Source organism: Oratosquilla oratoria, chromosome 42 (assembly GCF_046742065.1).
Source record: "Oratosquilla oratoria isolate Oo_2021 chromosome 42, ASM4674206v1, whole genome shotgun sequence".
Taxonomy (NCBI): domain Eukaryota; kingdom Metazoa; phylum Arthropoda; class Malacostraca; order Stomatopoda; family Squillidae; genus Oratosquilla; species Oratosquilla oratoria.
Window position 1 is genome coordinate 10794370 of NC_134818.1, and position 17500 is coordinate 10811869.

Sequence of the window (17500 nt, forward strand, 5' to 3'; positions counted from 1 at the left end):
GTATGCGCGCTTCACAAAGCTTGTGATGCTCTTCCTGTGCATTGACAGCGTGTATTCTCCGCAAATGTAGCAGAAAATGTCAGGATTATTCCTGCATGACCGTCGCGCCGAAGCCATATCAATACCCTGAAAAGAAAGAAATAAGTCAATTAGTCAATTTCAAACAGAAACACACCAGAAGCAACCATTTATATATGAATAATTCGCTATATTCTTCAAGAAAAATAGGATTGAACTCAAAACCCTTCAAATTATCATATGTATAGCTCGTCAGGTAGGCCTATGGCTGTATCTCAAAAAGTTGACCTGATTGAGCAAAACCAATGTGATATTCGGACTCAGAACACCAAAATTAGTCTAAATCAGCTGAGAAACCCCTGACGATTTTTTGGCTGTTACCCAGTGTTATTATTGTTATTAATACTATTATTATTATTATTATTATCAATGCTATCATTATTATTATTATTACTATTATTAGCATTATTATCATTATCATCATCATTATTATCATTATCATCATCAATGCTGTTATTATTATTGTTATTATCATTACTGAATTATGAGTTGCTTCTCTTGACGTATTTTGGTCTTTCCTTGTCCTTGGAGTCTTCTTATTGTATTTCCTCGCTCTCCTTCCTCGATCTGGCCATCAGTTGAACCCTCCCCCAGGAATCAACCGGAAGACAATTGGTTTCACATCCAAGGGAACGGCTGATTGTCACCAGAGGAAAAAAACAGACGCATGTTTTGTTTTTTTAAAAGCGTCGCATTTGATGAAAGAAATTCTAAAATAGTACTAGAAAGTAGTATGAAACGAACAGAAAGGGCCAGGGGAGAATAACAGACAATTTTTCTGAAGGGGCATAATATTTGTGGGGATTTTAAAATAGAAAACGTACTATAATAATAGGTCTTGATACATCGGAACTCAAGTGGCTGTTCTTTCAGATTAAGGATTTAAAGAAACATAATTCTTTTACCTTACTAACGTTATCTATAAGATGTACGCTTGGAAATATTAACTACTCAAGTGACTTGAGTATTTGGGTTACTTTTAATGTCAGCCATGGGAAAGTACGTCCCAACTTATCATAGGCAAAAGCTTTAGTACATTGAACATTTGATGTTTTGTAAGCACTCTGTTATAGGAAACAGTGGCGTCAGTGGTGATAACACCACAAGGATGAAAACAGGGTGGTAATACACGTTAGATTATTTGTCAAGTTCTCCCATGAAGCAGAGACAGTGACTGAAGCTCCCAGTCTCATTGTAATTCTAAACAATTATTGATTTTTTTTTCTGTGATGTGCTCTCCATCTATCTCAAAGGATTACAAAGCTGGAGCATGCAGACAGGAGAGTTTTTGGTCCATAACTAGGTTGGATGCGAAAAAAATATAATGATAAAAAATAAATATATAAATAATAAATTAAATAAATACATAGGTATACTTAAATAAACAAGCAGGTAAATAGTAAATAATAGTAAATTGACAGATAATAATGAATAAAAATAAAGCAAATAAATAGACAAATAACAAACAAATAAACAATATAGAATAAATGGTAGTCACTACAGCATCTTGCTTAGATGTTTATCTTAACGCATCTTAAAGCTTCGAACTGAACTACATTGCACTACCTCTGCAGGAAGTTTATTCCATTCATCAACTACACGGTTAGCGAAGTTGTTTCTATCCACTTCCAAATTAAATCTATTTCCTGACAGTTTGAGACCATTCAATGTAAAAATTTTGTCACTTTTGATGTCAATTCCCTTTAGAAACTTAAAGAACTGTATCAAGTCATCTCTCTATGCTTTTTAGGGAAATAGATTCATATGTTTTAGTTGATTTTCTTGTGATTTGTTTTTTATATTTTGAATCTGTTTTATGGCTCGCCGTTGTACTTTCTCTCTCACTCTTTTTCTCGTTCTTTTTTCTTTCATTTAATTTTCTATTTTTTCTCTGTCTTTCTCTTTCTCTTTTTTTTCTTTCGTTTTATATCTTTATCTCGTTCTTTTGCTCTTTATTTCTCTTTCTCTTTTTTCTCTTTCTCTTTTTCTTTTTCTTTCTCTTTTTATCCCTCTCCATTTCTCTTTCTCTTTCTTCCATGGATGTCCAAGACCACAGGGGTAAATGTGAATGCTTCGCCCTGCTGCTAAATATGTCCCTGGTGTAATCTCCTCACCTTTACTCCAGGAGAAAGGAAATATATATAGCAGGATAAACCATTAAATCTCATAAAAGCATGTAATGTCGATGGGAATGACTCCACAAAACGTTCAAGGAAAACAGCTTCTGAACGACATGACTGACCTGAGAGAAAGTGAGTGATAGAAAGTAAAAGTGAGTGTGGTACGGGTGTATACGAAGAAAAGTTGAATGAAAATATGAGGAAATACATGAAAAGGAGTAAAAAGGGTGGAAGCTAAACGCAAGGTGAGGAAGACCAAAAGAAGAGTGGGTTTGGATCGATGGGCATCCGTTTTTTTTTTTTTTTTTTTTTAAGAAGTGGGAGGAGAATAAAAGACGAGTAAAAGGAGAAGATTGCAGTTGTTAATGTAAGAAAAAAAAGTCTGGGAGAGGGAGAGTGCCAAAATATTTCAAAATACTGAATGTAAAGTAGGCTATAAAGGCTTTCGTTTTAGCTCTAGGAGGTATCACAAGAGCGACTTTGATCAAATAAAAGAATAAGTTTATTACAAAACAGGATTACAATAATCTTTGAAAGGAATGAAAGTAGGGAGTGGCTGGTGAGTTTGTTTGTTTATCTTTTTATATTTTTCAACACTCGTCCTCTTTTTTTTTTACTGAAATGTCTTCTGTCAACATGCTGCAGCTTCGCCATTGCATCCCATTGCATTCCAATACTGCGGTTCTATTTTGAGTCTTCATACCAAATCCCATCCTTTGCCTTGACATTCCTTAGAATAGAAATATAACAAGGAAAGGGGATTACCAGGCATTTGCGTTGCCCATATACAGGGCGGCCTAAACATTAATAAGTATTCAATAAATTAGAGGTACATCAAATGCAGAACCCTCACGAGAGTTGACATAGTTCAGGCGTGACCGCTAATGTTCCGAGCGCGCTCCGAATTTTCCCCCATTTTTTGGTCCAACGAAGAACGATGAAGAAAAAGAAGGAAAATATGACACTAAAATCCAACCCGCATAACGCTCACGTCACAATGCTCGTGCGCGCGCGCTTCAGAGAAACTCACTACGTGAGGGAATTACTATAGAATATTGCTGGAAGAAAAATAGATGAATTGATCGTGTTTGAGTGAGGTGAATTATGTCTAGAATAGAAATTAATAAATTAGTAATGTTTGGGTAAAGTAACTCTGTGATAGAAACAGTTAATCATATTTGGGTAAGGTAACTTTTTGGCCACTCTGTACTTACCTTTCACGGTATGCAGGGTACATACTGGTAGTATTCTTCTTTAGTCAGAAATACGAGGGAATGAAGAAATTGAACCCCATGGATGGTAAAAATGAATAAATAAATAAATAAAATGATATGCTTTAGAAATTATTCAGCATTCTCCTACAACTGCAAAGTGGTCTCCAAACATAAAATAATTCTGTTAGTCCAGTCCTTATTATTGTTATTGTTATTATTGTTATTATTATTATTATTATTATTGTTATTATTGTCATTGATATTGTCATTATTATTGTTATTGATATTATTATTGTTATTATTGTTGTTGTTGTTATTATTATTATTGTTATTATTATTGTTATTATTGTTTTGTTTTTATCGTTATTATTGTTATCGTTATTATTGTTATCGTTATTATTGTCATTGTCATTGTCATTGTCATTGTTATTATTGTCATTGTTATTATTGTCATTGTTATTATTGTCATTGTTATTATTGTCATTGTTATTATTGTCATTGTTATTATTGTCATTGTTATTATTGTCATAGTTATTATTGTCATAGTTATTATTGTCATAGTTATTGTCAATTGTTATTGTCAATTGTTATTGTCAATTGTTATTGTCAATTGTCATTGTTATTATTGTCATTGTTATTATTGTCATTGTTATTATTATTGTTATTATTATTGTCATTGTTATTATTGTCATTATTGTTGTTGTTGTTGTTATTGTTGTTATTGTTGTTATTGTTGTTATTGTTGTTATTGTTATTAAGCTATCATTATCATGCTTTATATTATTTTAATTAGATTTTTTCTATTTAAATAATTTTCATGACTTTATTCTTACCATTACTGTCATTACTACAATTTATATGATTGTAATTTTCAGTACTCTTATACTCTTTATTACTATTATGTTATTATTAATAATGTCTTCATATATTATTACTTTTACATGATGCTCGCCGGCCGAGCAGGTTAGAGCGCAGCTATTTGCGTCAGAGATCGAGGTAATGACAGTTCGAACTCTACCGCCAGCGAGTTGGACCAAGGGCATGGTTAATTAAATTTCACACTACCAAGTCCTTTATAAGGGATGCCGCGCCGTCCTAGCCTCATGATAGAGGGAGTTCATGACGTTAAACCAAATAAATCATTACCGTTATTATTCATCACTACTTTCGAGATTTAGAAAGTTTCTTCATATCAGCTAAGAAGTAAACTCCTTTTAAAACTTTGAAAGCGGCGAAAGACTTCAACACAAAGGTGGAAACACGCCAAAGAATTAAGGAAGTCCCATGACGTGTGTGAAAATTGGGTGATGAAGACCGTAGACTTTTTGTCGCGCGGGTGGTGTTTTTTTTTTTTTTTTTTTTGGGGGGGGGGGATGGCGCAGCGATAGTGTGATTGACGATTTGCTCAGTACCTTTCGTGTGGGGAGGCCGTTCATCTTGTTCTTATCCGCCATGGAAAGGTGGTCACTGCCTTTATGGGTCTATTATGGGGACAACCTGCCACACCTTTTGGCCGCTTGGCCACGCCTTTCTCTCGCCAACAAATAGTCCTTGATACTTGTTGTGCTTTTGCCTCTTGAGTGTTCTGCTTGAATGGACCCGCTATATTTTTGTTATCTTCTTTTTCCCTTATTATTATTCAGCAATACACTATGTACACAGACATATACACATACACACGTTCACACATACACATACACACGTTCACACAGACACACACATAGATACATACACACACGAACACACACATACACACACGTAATAGTTATGTTGCAAAGAGCATCCATTATACATGTTCTTTTTTATTGATGTATTCAGGTATGCAGGATTTTTATTAGTTTATTCAGAGCGAGGCATAAAATAGAAACTTTTGAGAGAACGAGCTCTCTTTGATGGAACTGTAGATTATAATGTGATTAATGAATACAATCAAGTAGATCATAATTCGATTTATCAACTCAATTAGGTAGCATGCCAGATTTGAGTTCTCAGCATTTGGTGCACAGACAAGTTTAGTAAATGAAATATCTAACATGGTAGATTGATAAAGTAAATGGCAGAATTAGTATTTACTAGTTTATTATAATGCTACGCTTAGAAAGGAAATTCTATTTAGTTTTCGTAAAAATTTATATGAGAAATGTTTGTACAAGTCTTGTGGAATTTTTGTTCTTTGTTTAGGTATTGGACAAATAATTGTATTTTTATTGAGGTAATAGAGGAATAGTTTAACTCATCAGTTTACATTTTTTGGAGATAATCACGGAAATATTTCCACTTCATCTGAGAGGATATGCAACGTATTCTATTATAAAATAGACGTCACTTTCAGTGGCGGTTTGATAAAAAAAAATCAAGGTTTCTGAGTGATTTTAGTTCAGACTCAGACACTTTGTGTCATCTGGGGACCGATCATTCATAAAGAACTGAACGAAAAAAAAAAAAAAAAAAAAAAACGAATCGCTCATGTTCAGTTCTCCTGTTCTCTTGCTGACAGGAAGCCACGAAAACCCAGATCTTCCAATGGCACATGTACCTCTTGAGTGTTTAAGCACGGAAAATTGTGTGCCCAAACTCGGTCGAAACAGTGAAGACCGCATTTTCACTCCTTCTCGTCCGAGGCCCATGCAAATAGCTTAACTGCAAACGTCAGGTCGGTGAAGAGTCGAGGGAGATGACGGAATCGGGGAAGGACGATGAGGAGGATGGGGTCTCTGTGCACTCGACGTCTTGCCACAGAAGCAGGAAAAACCTACGTGGCAAGATTCTTAAAAATCACAAGGCACAGAAAAAAGAAATAAGCCAAAAAAAAAAAAAAAGTAAGAAAGTAAACAAATAATTGAATAAGTAAGTAGGTAGATAAATAAATTAATATATTAACAAATTAAGAGAAATTAATTGATAAGTAGATGGGTAATTAGATGAAAAGGTAAATTAATATATAAGTAGATAAATAGGTATATAGATAAATAGATAAGTTGATGAATAAATGAATAGATAAATATATTATTAGATAAATGGAGAAAGATGAATAGATAAGTTAAAAGATCAATAGATAAATGAGTAGATGAATAATAGATAAATAGATATTAAGTAAATAAGTAGATAAATAGATAAATATCTATTCAGATAAACAGATAATTGTATAGGTATGTAAATATATAGATATATGAGTAGGTAAATAGATAAACAGTTAAATTAATGAATAAATAGATAGGTAGATGACTAGAGAAGCAGATGAATAGGTAAATGAATAAATGAATAAGTAGATGAATAATAATCAACTAGATTAGTAAATATATAAATAAATTGCACGGAAAACACTTTAAGGATGCGAAATTAATGTAATGACTTTCAGTGATTCACTGATGTTGTATCAGATCCTTGTTCTCATATTATGATGAAAATATGTTAAATATAACACCAAACTTAATTACTTCAAAATAGTGTCATGTTTTCTAGATTCTGGTCCACACCCAGAAAATGCTGAGTCATGAGACGCAGTAAAGTATCAGTTGAATATAGTTGTTTATTGTTAGTCAGAAGAAATATGCTCATGTATGTCGTTGGCTTGAAGGATTTAATGTATTTTTTACTATTTCAACAAAATAATAACAAAATTGTAACAAAATGGGGATGAGATTCTATTTTTCTAACTTTAACGAAATAATGATCAAATCTAACTAAAATGAGAGGGAAACAATGGTTGGTGGATGGGTGGAAGTGGAATGGGTGGGAGTGGATGCGTGCTTTTGACTTGGTTACCCCCCCTTAGGGAGAGGAAGCAGTTTGTACATAGATTTTAACAATGTGTGTGAAATACGGACTTAATCAATACATAGGACATAAGATTTTGTTCAGTCTAGGGGTGTCGGACTATCAGGCATTTTCATATCGAGGGTCCACTCGTCAGTACACAACTCCCAAAAGAATAAATAGATAATATATGTATATATATATATGTATATATATATGTATATATATATATATATATGTATATATGTATATATATATATATATATATATATATATATATATATATATAATATATACATATATATATAATATATATACATATATATATATAATATATATATATATATTTTTTTTTTTTGTCAAAAGGTCAATGGTTACCTGGTTTAGTTAAATTCATTAGGTTCCTTTGGTTAGCCCTCAATAAGCTTTGTCTCACTTCGTCCCTGTGTGACCTCCCACAAGGCTATGTGACCTGATCTTTTGTGCTTGAACTGGTTGTATGTCAATGTGCTGAAGGGAATCTCTGAATTAGAATTGAAACACGTGCACCCCGTTTAATATCTTTATATTTTTGGTACACACACACACACACACACACATTGTGTGTGTGTGTGTGTGTTTTCTATTCTGCAGACATTGTACCACAAATCCATCCATCCTTTTCTTCTTCACTAACTAAAGGTGATGAGGAGTCTACGCCAGGAGGCTCTGAGTAGTTACGGCCGAAACCGTCACCTTTACCCCGTTATGCGCTTTGGGGACTGTTGGGCCTTTTACAGTCACTGCTGGGAATCGGAGAGGAATGCGGAACTCGAACCCACAACTAAGCAAATACGAGACAAGATGACACAACCAACGCACTCAACAAACAAGTCACTGAGCCAACACTGACGTAGTCCTCCTACCTACAGATCCGCTTTAGGTTATCTTTGCATAAGCTACATTATTTCGAAATCTAGAATATAAATTTAGGATGTAAAGTAATGTAAAATATCGAGCGGTGTACCCATGAGTAGCATGCGTCACTTAGAACATTTCTGGTATTTACTTGTCTCTGAAATGTCGGGGTTTCGTGTTTCGGGATTTAGTGAGGATGATTTTGTGTTGTATATTCTATTTATGGCGACGTAGGCTCAGCATTCTCCAGCCCCGTGCGAGTTCTGCTATTTGATTTTTGTTGGATATGTAAATATATATATGTATATATATATATATATATATATATATATGTATATATATATGTATATGTATATATGTATATGTATATGTATATATGTATATGTATATGTATATATATATGTATATGTATATATATATGTACATCTGTATATATAATATGTATATGTATATATGTATATGTATATATGTATGTATATATATATATGTATATATATGTATATGTATATATGTATATATATGTATATATATGTATATATGTATATATATATGTATATATATGTATATAAATATATATATGTATATATATGTATATATAAATATATATATGTATGAATGTATATATAAATATATATGTATGTATATATTACAGGTGAAAAATGTAATCACACATTTGTCAATCACGGTAAAACCACTGTTGGAGTAGAAAAGACTGGAAACGGGGAATCTATACATTTCGATTGCAAACTGCAATCCTCTTCAGTAGATACAATTAAGAGAGAGCGTGCTACTTAAGTAGCACCCTTTACATGTGAGGTCAGGAGGCAAATGTGTTTTTAATAGGTTGGTGATAAAAAGTCCGGATATTATATCCGGGGACCATTGCTCCTTTGAAATATTCATATTGGGCTGGTATTCAATAATAGTGGATTCTACCAATTTTCTCCTGAACTCACATCTGGATTCATAAATAAGCTCAGCTTTGTCCCAATCTAAACAATGTTTAAATTGCTTAACATGTTGGAACACAGCTGAGCTCTCTTGTCCATATTTAATGGAACGTTTATGTTCGATCATCCTAGTGTTCAAATCCCTTCCAGTCTGTCCGATGTAAACTAAGTCACAACCTTTACATGGAATCGAATATACCCCTTGAATATGCTCTTCTTTTAACCTTTGGTGGACATTTACCTCCTTTTTATTAATGGTGTTAGGGTAACTTGGTCGAAGGAATAAATGATTCAGAAAAGGGAACGATTAAAGAGCTCTTGTCCAAAGAAAAATTAGAGCTCTTGCACATTTTTATTGCACATGCTCTCCATTGTTCACCAAATTTATATAGTTGCGTATGAAAAGGGAGAAATGCACACAATATAAGTAGAATTATTTACCTGGGTCATCAGTTTCTTCTTCTGTATGCTGTGGCTGACCTTGGCACTTATCTCTGTGAGATTTCAATCTTGACACAATGCCCTGTAGTTCCTGGCTGCAGTGTTTGCATTTAGCTCGGTACCCTTTGCCAGAAGTTGGTGGTAGTTTTTCAAAATAATTCCAGACAGGATAATTTTTTTTGCCTGAAGGAACCACTCTGCCAGGTCTAGAAGACATCCTTCCTCTTTGATTCCAAAGCAGCAACTGACTCAGTGAGAAGCTGCTTATCTAGAACAAGTTTCAACAAGAATCTTGTTGAAAGTTGTTGTGGGCTGCACAGTGATATATATTACATGTAGGCTTATACCGTTCCTTGTATACTTGTGGCAAGTCAATATAGCACTGCTCCTTATATTGATATGATAAAAACGTCCTTTAGCAATCAGATCGCATGTCAGATAGCAATCCCACAATGTTTAAAATCTATAAAAAAAATCTAGTTAGATCAAATAAATTTGATTTAAATAAAAAAAAATCATAACAGTGCCTTAAAAATATTTTCTTATTTCACTATAAAAGTTTATATTAACTTATACTGTATTGAGTAAGTCAATAATTGATATATTTGTCCTATGTACAATGTTAGGTTTCTAGTTTTGATACATTTATCCAATATAAAATGTTAGGTTTCAAAGAAAGCAATGGCCTCCGCTAGCGGAGCCAGGAATCTGGGTGCACACGTCCTGTGTATTAGTAGTCCTTGATATATGTATATATATATATATATATATATATATATATGTATATATATATGTATATATATGTATGTACTGTATATATATATATGTATATGTGTATATATATATATGTATATATATATGTATATATATGTATGTACTGTATATATATATATGTATATGTGTATATATGTATATATATATTTATATGTATATATATATATTTATATGTATATATATATATATATGTATATATATATATATATATATATATATATATATATAATATAAAGTATGTATTGAGCTGATTCCAGTCAATCAGTAGCAGACTTCCTTTCTGTTGCGTGAAGGTTCAGTAACCTAATCTGTCTCATTCGTATAGAAAATGAATAATTATATATATATATATATATATAAATATATATATATATATATATATATATATATATATATATATAATCAATAGATTCTCTGACAGTCCTAGTTTAGATGAACTTTTGTATAGAAAATTAATAATTAAATATTATATATACATATATATATATATATATATATATATATATATATCTATATATATATATATATAATCAATAGATTGTCTGACAGTCCTAGTTTAGATGAACTTTTGTACCTATCTATGAGGGACAAATACCGGTAAAGCCATCACGTTACAGATCATTTCGGACGTTACGTCAAACAATTTTGACTTCCCGGAAATCATGGTGACACCCGGACGGTAATTTGGGGTCCGGGGAACTAGATATTATTCGGCAAAAGTTCTGGATTTGCTCTCTGGTTCCGGTAGCCATCCGCCTAACTGTCTGGTCAAGTTAATTTTTTTGTCGATATAAAAAAAAGAAAGAAATACAACAAGTAAATAAATGAAAATAAAATAAAATTATTAAATAGAGTAAAAGAAAGTAAGATAAGATGAAAATTACATATGATAATTAATGAAAGGGGGACTCTTAATAAAATGCGATGTATACAAGAATATATAATGAATACATATATCATACCGTTTGTAGTATTTAACGTGTAATGAATACTGCATTAGACATTATACGTAATAACCATTATATGAATTATGAAATCACTTGTAATAATATATAATGTCAAGTAGGTAATATGTATTGCAAAATTCATAACATTTGATATATACTGAGTAATGTACTAGAGATGATACATAATAAGTCTCGTATGAATTATGAAATATATACTTTCCAAAATTAACTTTTTATTCGTAAACAAATATTGTGTTCCTCAAATGACTGTTCGCGAGCTACCGGGTAGTCCATAACTCGGTTTATCTATCCATTAGTAGTCTCCAGTATTTACCTTTTGAATATATCTACATTTCTATAATAAAGTAATATAAATATATAGTTTTAGAAGCAAATTATCATCTAGGTCTTTATTACCTAGACGTGTCATCCTGTAAACTAAAATTTGCATTGCTTAGGTAGACGATACATAAGAATCTAGAATGTATGTTTTTTGTCATTAGATAGGCATGTAAACGTAAATGTATATTTTCTTATGACGTCTATACAGGTCTAGTAGAGTTCAAATGGTGATACCATACACACACACACAATATATATATATATATATATATATATATATATATATATATATATATATATATGTATATAAACCCATGATATTTCTCTCACCCGGTGCAACAAGTCTAACTTATTGAAATGTATGTAAACGTAAATGTATATTTTCTTATAACGTCTATACAGGTCTAGTAGAGTTCAAATGGTGATACCATACACACACACAATATATATATATATATATATATATATATATATATATATATATATATATATATATATAAACCCATGATATTTCTCTCACCCGGTGCAACAAGTCTAACTTATTGAAATGTATGAGTCTGCTTTATCTACATCCGTAATATGAACACACTCTACCTTTGCACTAGATCTAAAACCTTTAAATACAAAAAGACGATATTTCCATAACATGGAGTTACAAAATGGCTCTTCATTTGAAATATTTTCCCTTCATATACAAAAGTGCTGCCAGTTCATGTTAGCTTCGCTTGACTTCGAATCTTTAAACTTCGATTTATTAATGCAAAGTCCAACGATGTGCTTGTCCTGACTCATGTCGACACATACACGCACCGCTCTCGTCCGCTGAATCAGAGGTCTGGGTTCGGATCCCATTCTCGAGGCTGAAAAGCATCACAACACTGCAAACAGATAGCTCTGGTGGGCAAGGAGTTTGTTTGTGTGTGTGTGTGTGTGTGTGTGTGTGTGTGTGTGTGTGTGTGTGTGTGTGTGTGTGTGTGTGTGTGTGTGTCGATCACAAGCCCAATACGTGATCAAAGAATGTGGTGAATCTTTCACACACAGACACACACACACACACACATACACACATACACACACACGCACGTACACACATTTTCACATAAACTCTTAGAGTGAGTTACATATAGTCTTGATTTTGTGACAGGAAATCGCAAGAAATGAGCAAAGTTTAATCTTTTCACTCGAAATATGTATATTTCCAACACGTTTCTGTATGGAAAATCTACGCCTGAAGGGAAAAATAAGAGTCTTTTATATTTGAAAAACAACGCAATGTACAGACTATTGTCTTTCTCACATATAATTACACAAGATTGCAGAATAATAGCAAATATTCGTTTTTCAGTCGATAGAAAATATTCACCATTTCGTCTAGATTCTGTTAAGTCCTAGTCTAGAAATGAAAACAAATATTCACCATAAACATATATCCCTCACTCCCTATTTCACCCACTCTTACCCACTCTCACCCACTCTCACCCACTCTCACGACTGCCGGAAAGACGAATTTTTATAGCGATATTCTTGTATATTAATGTATTGATTCTTTGCTTCTCCTCACGTCTTGCTCTCTTCATTTTTTGATTTCCACCAGCACGTGGAAACATTTTCATTTCAAACTTGTATTATAATTTCATGTGAAAACAAAAAACATGACTGTGTATGATCGCACGTGTATAGTATAAGAACTTGCGTGTTACGTCTACGTAAATTGTTTTTGAATAGATTGAATATATTAAAGATTTTCTAGAACGTATTTCTCTGTGATTTTATGAGTTTCTCTGATATAGTCTCCTGAATGGGTTTGTCAACGCTCTAGCAAATATGCTGGATCATTTTTGCTATAACTTTCTCAACAAGATCTTTCATCTTTTTATCATATGTATTTACGTATATGTTCGTTCATTCCTTATTCATTTACTTGTTTGTTTATATCGTAATCATTTAATTGATTAAATAACTGATTTTTCATCTATGTTTTATTCATTGATGGCCTGTGTATTTATCTATTTTTTTGTTTATCTTTTAATCTATTTTATATAATTTGATCTGTTTATCTATTCACTTATATATTTACGTCTTCAGCTTGCTTTATTGATTTATTTTTCTTATCAACTCACTTTTCTATTTTTTATATATTTTGTCATACATTTATTCAACTATCTGAGCATGTATTCATTATTCCTATTTTTCTCATTAATCTGCTTCGTTGGAAGTGTCCAGTTTGAAATGAATTTCTCTTTTTTATTAATTACCTAAATGCTAACAATCATTTTAATGTGATATTTCGTTTTCATATTCACGAATCAACATTAGTTCACTTTAGTTTTAAATTAGTTCGCCTCTGCAGCGGGAAATATTTTAATATTGTGTTAGTCTAGCCTCTGTTTTTGGGTCAATGATGAACTGAATAGAATCGAATGGTATTCACCAAAACAAAATCTCGGCATATGGTATTAGATTCTATAGACCAACCATTTGTACTATGAACCCCGAGTCGATCTTCGTTAGATAAGAACGTCAACCATTTGTTCGATGACAGTAAACCAGGACCGTTCTGAAAGTGTTCAATTATATTTAACAGGTTAGGATTTTATTTACTGTCGTCTTATCTATCTATTTTATATTCAGTCGTGTACAATTATTTTCTTGTCTAATTGTACGGCATTGACAATAACATCGCACAAACGATCTGTATTTTTATGCACATAACTTTGTTTTCTAAGCTTTTAACAATCACAGCACCGTCGTATCAACGAACTAAACGTCGTCAAGTCTCGAAATAGACCGAGAAAATGGGAACCTTCTGGTGCAGATGGGATTGGGAGACCTCACCAAGAAAATCTGCCCCAAGTGCTTTGTCAGGCTTGAGCCTTTGCTACCGCTCAAGCCCTAAGCCCTCCGTTGCTGTAGTCACCTCGTCCCCTCCTCCGGCGTGTAACGGGATAGCTTGTAACGGGGTAACTCGTAGAGGGACAGCCTGTAACGGGACAACGTGTAACGAGATAGCCTGGAACAGGACAATTTGTAACGGGACAGCTTGTAGCGCGGACAGCCTGTAACGGGACATCTTGTAACGGGATATGTTGTAACGGGACAGCTCGTAACGGGATAACGTAACGGTAATGGAGTATGGGCCAAACTGTGTATAGCCAATTTGCTTATCCTCGCCCGTAGCTGTTTATCCCTTCGGTTTGTAACGGGATAACGTTACGGTAACGGACTCAGAGCCTAGTTGTGTAACGGACTCGGAGCCTAGTTGTGTATAGCTAACTCGTTTATCCTGACCCGTATTCTTCCTTCACATCGGCTGGGATGTGAGGGTGGAAAGCTTGTAACGGGATATTGTTACGGTGACGTAGTTAGACCCGAGCGGTGTGCAGCTGTTACGGAGATGATGTTCCCGCCAGCTGCGCCCCGTGGAATAAGCCAATATATAAGCCATGAATTCAATGTTCGTATTTACATTTTTATCCCCCGGGCCTAGATGGCATCGATGTTGGGGTGGGGGTGGGGGTGGGGGGAGGGGGATAGAGTCCCAACTGATGGATGAAGACGGATGTAGAGTAATGGATGGAAGCTGGATGGATTGAGCATAGATGATGAACGAGGTGGATGGGGGGAAGGTAGAGTGGATTGAGAGTTTTGGTGGAAGTGGAAATGGTTGCGGTGGAGACGACATATTGGTGGAGATGGGGATGGATCCCGGGTTTTGTGGATGTGAGGGTAATTGCAAGGAGAAGACGGGCCGCGGTTAGAGGCGTGGGAAATGCGTGGGGATGTGGTGGGAGGATGGTATGCCGTGAGAGGATGGTATGCCGTGAGAGCGTGGTAGTGGGCTATCGAGACGAAGATTTGTTAGTGGTAATAAAGTGGTATGGAGTTAAGGGATGATGATGATGGTGGTGGTGGTGGTGGAGATGATGGTGATAGTAGTGACGATGATAAACCTATTCGCAAAGTATGTTTTAAGAGTCGTATGACTTTGTGAATAGTGGCGTGGTAGTGATAGTGACGGCGATGGTGATTGTGGTGGTGATGGTGGTGAAGATGTATAGATGCATGTACTGTACATCGTGGTGGTGATAGTGATGGTGGTGGTGATGGTGGTGAAGAAGTATAGATGCATGTACGAGTACTGTACATCTTGGTGGGGAAATGGAAATGGGAAAGGCATAGGAGCTGGTGGAGAAGATAGACCTACTGGAGGCGATTCCAGACATATGTTGGAGAAAGATTGTCAGGGTAGTGGTGGTGGTGGTGGTGGTGGTGGCCTGAGACATAAAAGCAGAGTTAGCAGATGCGATAAAGCAATCAGTAAATGGGGCATGGGAGGTAGGATAACCGTAGGAATATATTTTTGGAAATTAACGCTTGTCCCCATTTCTTGTTTTTTTTTTCCTATTTTTTTATTCTTTCTTCTTCTTCTTCTTCTGGTTCTTCTTCTTTTTTTCTTCTTCTTCTGGTTCTTCTTCTTCTTCTGGTTCTTCTTCTTCTTCTGGTTCTTCTTCTTCTGGTTCTTCTTCTTCTTCTGGTTCTTCTTCTTCAGCTCCTTCTGGTTCTTCTTCTCCTTCTACTTCTTCTTCTCCTTCTACTTCTTCTTCTTCTTCTGATTCTTTTGTTTCTACTTCTTCTACTTCTTCTTCTTTTGTTTCTTTTGTTTCTACTTCTTCTTTTGATTCTTCTTCATCTCCTTCTGGTTCTTCTTCTTCTACTTCTTCTGTTTCTTTTGTTTCTACTTCTTCTGCTTCTTCTTATTCTGGTTTTTCTTCTCCTGGTTCTTCTTCTTCTTCTTCTTCTTCTTCTTCTTCTTCTTCATCTCCTTCTGGTTCTTCTTCTTCTTCTTCTACTTCTTCTTCTGTTTCTTTTGTTTCTACTTCTTCTTCTGGTTCTTCTTCTTCTTCTTCTTCTTCTTCTTCTTCTTCTTCTTCTTCTTCTTCTTCTTCTTCTTCTTCTTCTTCTTCTTCTTCTTCTTCTTCTTCTTCTTCTTCTTCTTCTTTTCTTCTTCTTCTTCTTCTTCTTCTTCTTCTTCTTCTTCTTCTTCTTCTTCTTCTTCTTCTTCTTCTTCTTCTTCTTCTTCTTCTTCTTCTTCTTCTTCTTCTTCTTCTTCTTCTTCTTCTTCTTCTTCTTCTTCTTCTTCTTCTTCTTCTTGTTCTTATTCTTCATCTTCTTCTACATCTTGTTCTTGTTCTACTTCTTCTACATCTTGTTCTTGTTCCTCTACATCTTGTTCTTGTTCTTCTACATCATATTCTTGTTCTTCTTCTACATCTTGTTCTTGTTCTTCTTCTACATCTTGTTCTTGTTCTTCTTCTACACCTTTTCTTGTTCTTCTTCTACACCTTGTTCTTGTTCTTCTTCTACACCTTATTCTTGTTCTTCTTCTACATCTTGTTCTTGTTCTTCTTCTTCCACATCTTGTTCTTGTTCTTCTTCTACATCTTGTTCTTCTACATCTTGTTCTTATTCTTCATCTTGTTCTTGTTCTTCTTTTTCTTCTTCTAGTTCTTGTTCCTCTTTTTCTTCTTCTGCTTCTTCTTCTTCTTTTTCTTCTACTTCTTCCTTTTTTTCTTTTTATTCTTCTCCTTCTTGTTCTTGTTCTTCATCATCATCTTTTTCTTCCTTCTCTTTTTCTTCTTCTTCTATTTCTTTTTCTTCTTCAATAGAATGACAGATATACAAAATAGACAGACAGTGAGGGAGAAAGAGAAGGAACGGAAATAATGGACGTTTCATAGAGGACGGTGATACAGATACGGATATACTGTCAAAAGGACGGACACAGAGTAATGAGCTTCCTCTTTGTAAAATATTGAAGAAGAGGCAGATCAGATCCTTAAATCTCTTTGCCCGGCTTTTTGTTTCTGTCTGTTTTTTTTTTTTTTTTTTTTTTTTTTCTTCTTACATGTCTGTATGTTTTTCACTGTCTCCTCTATCTTCCCTGCCACTCCCTCTTTATCAGTCTTTCTTCTTCCTCTCTT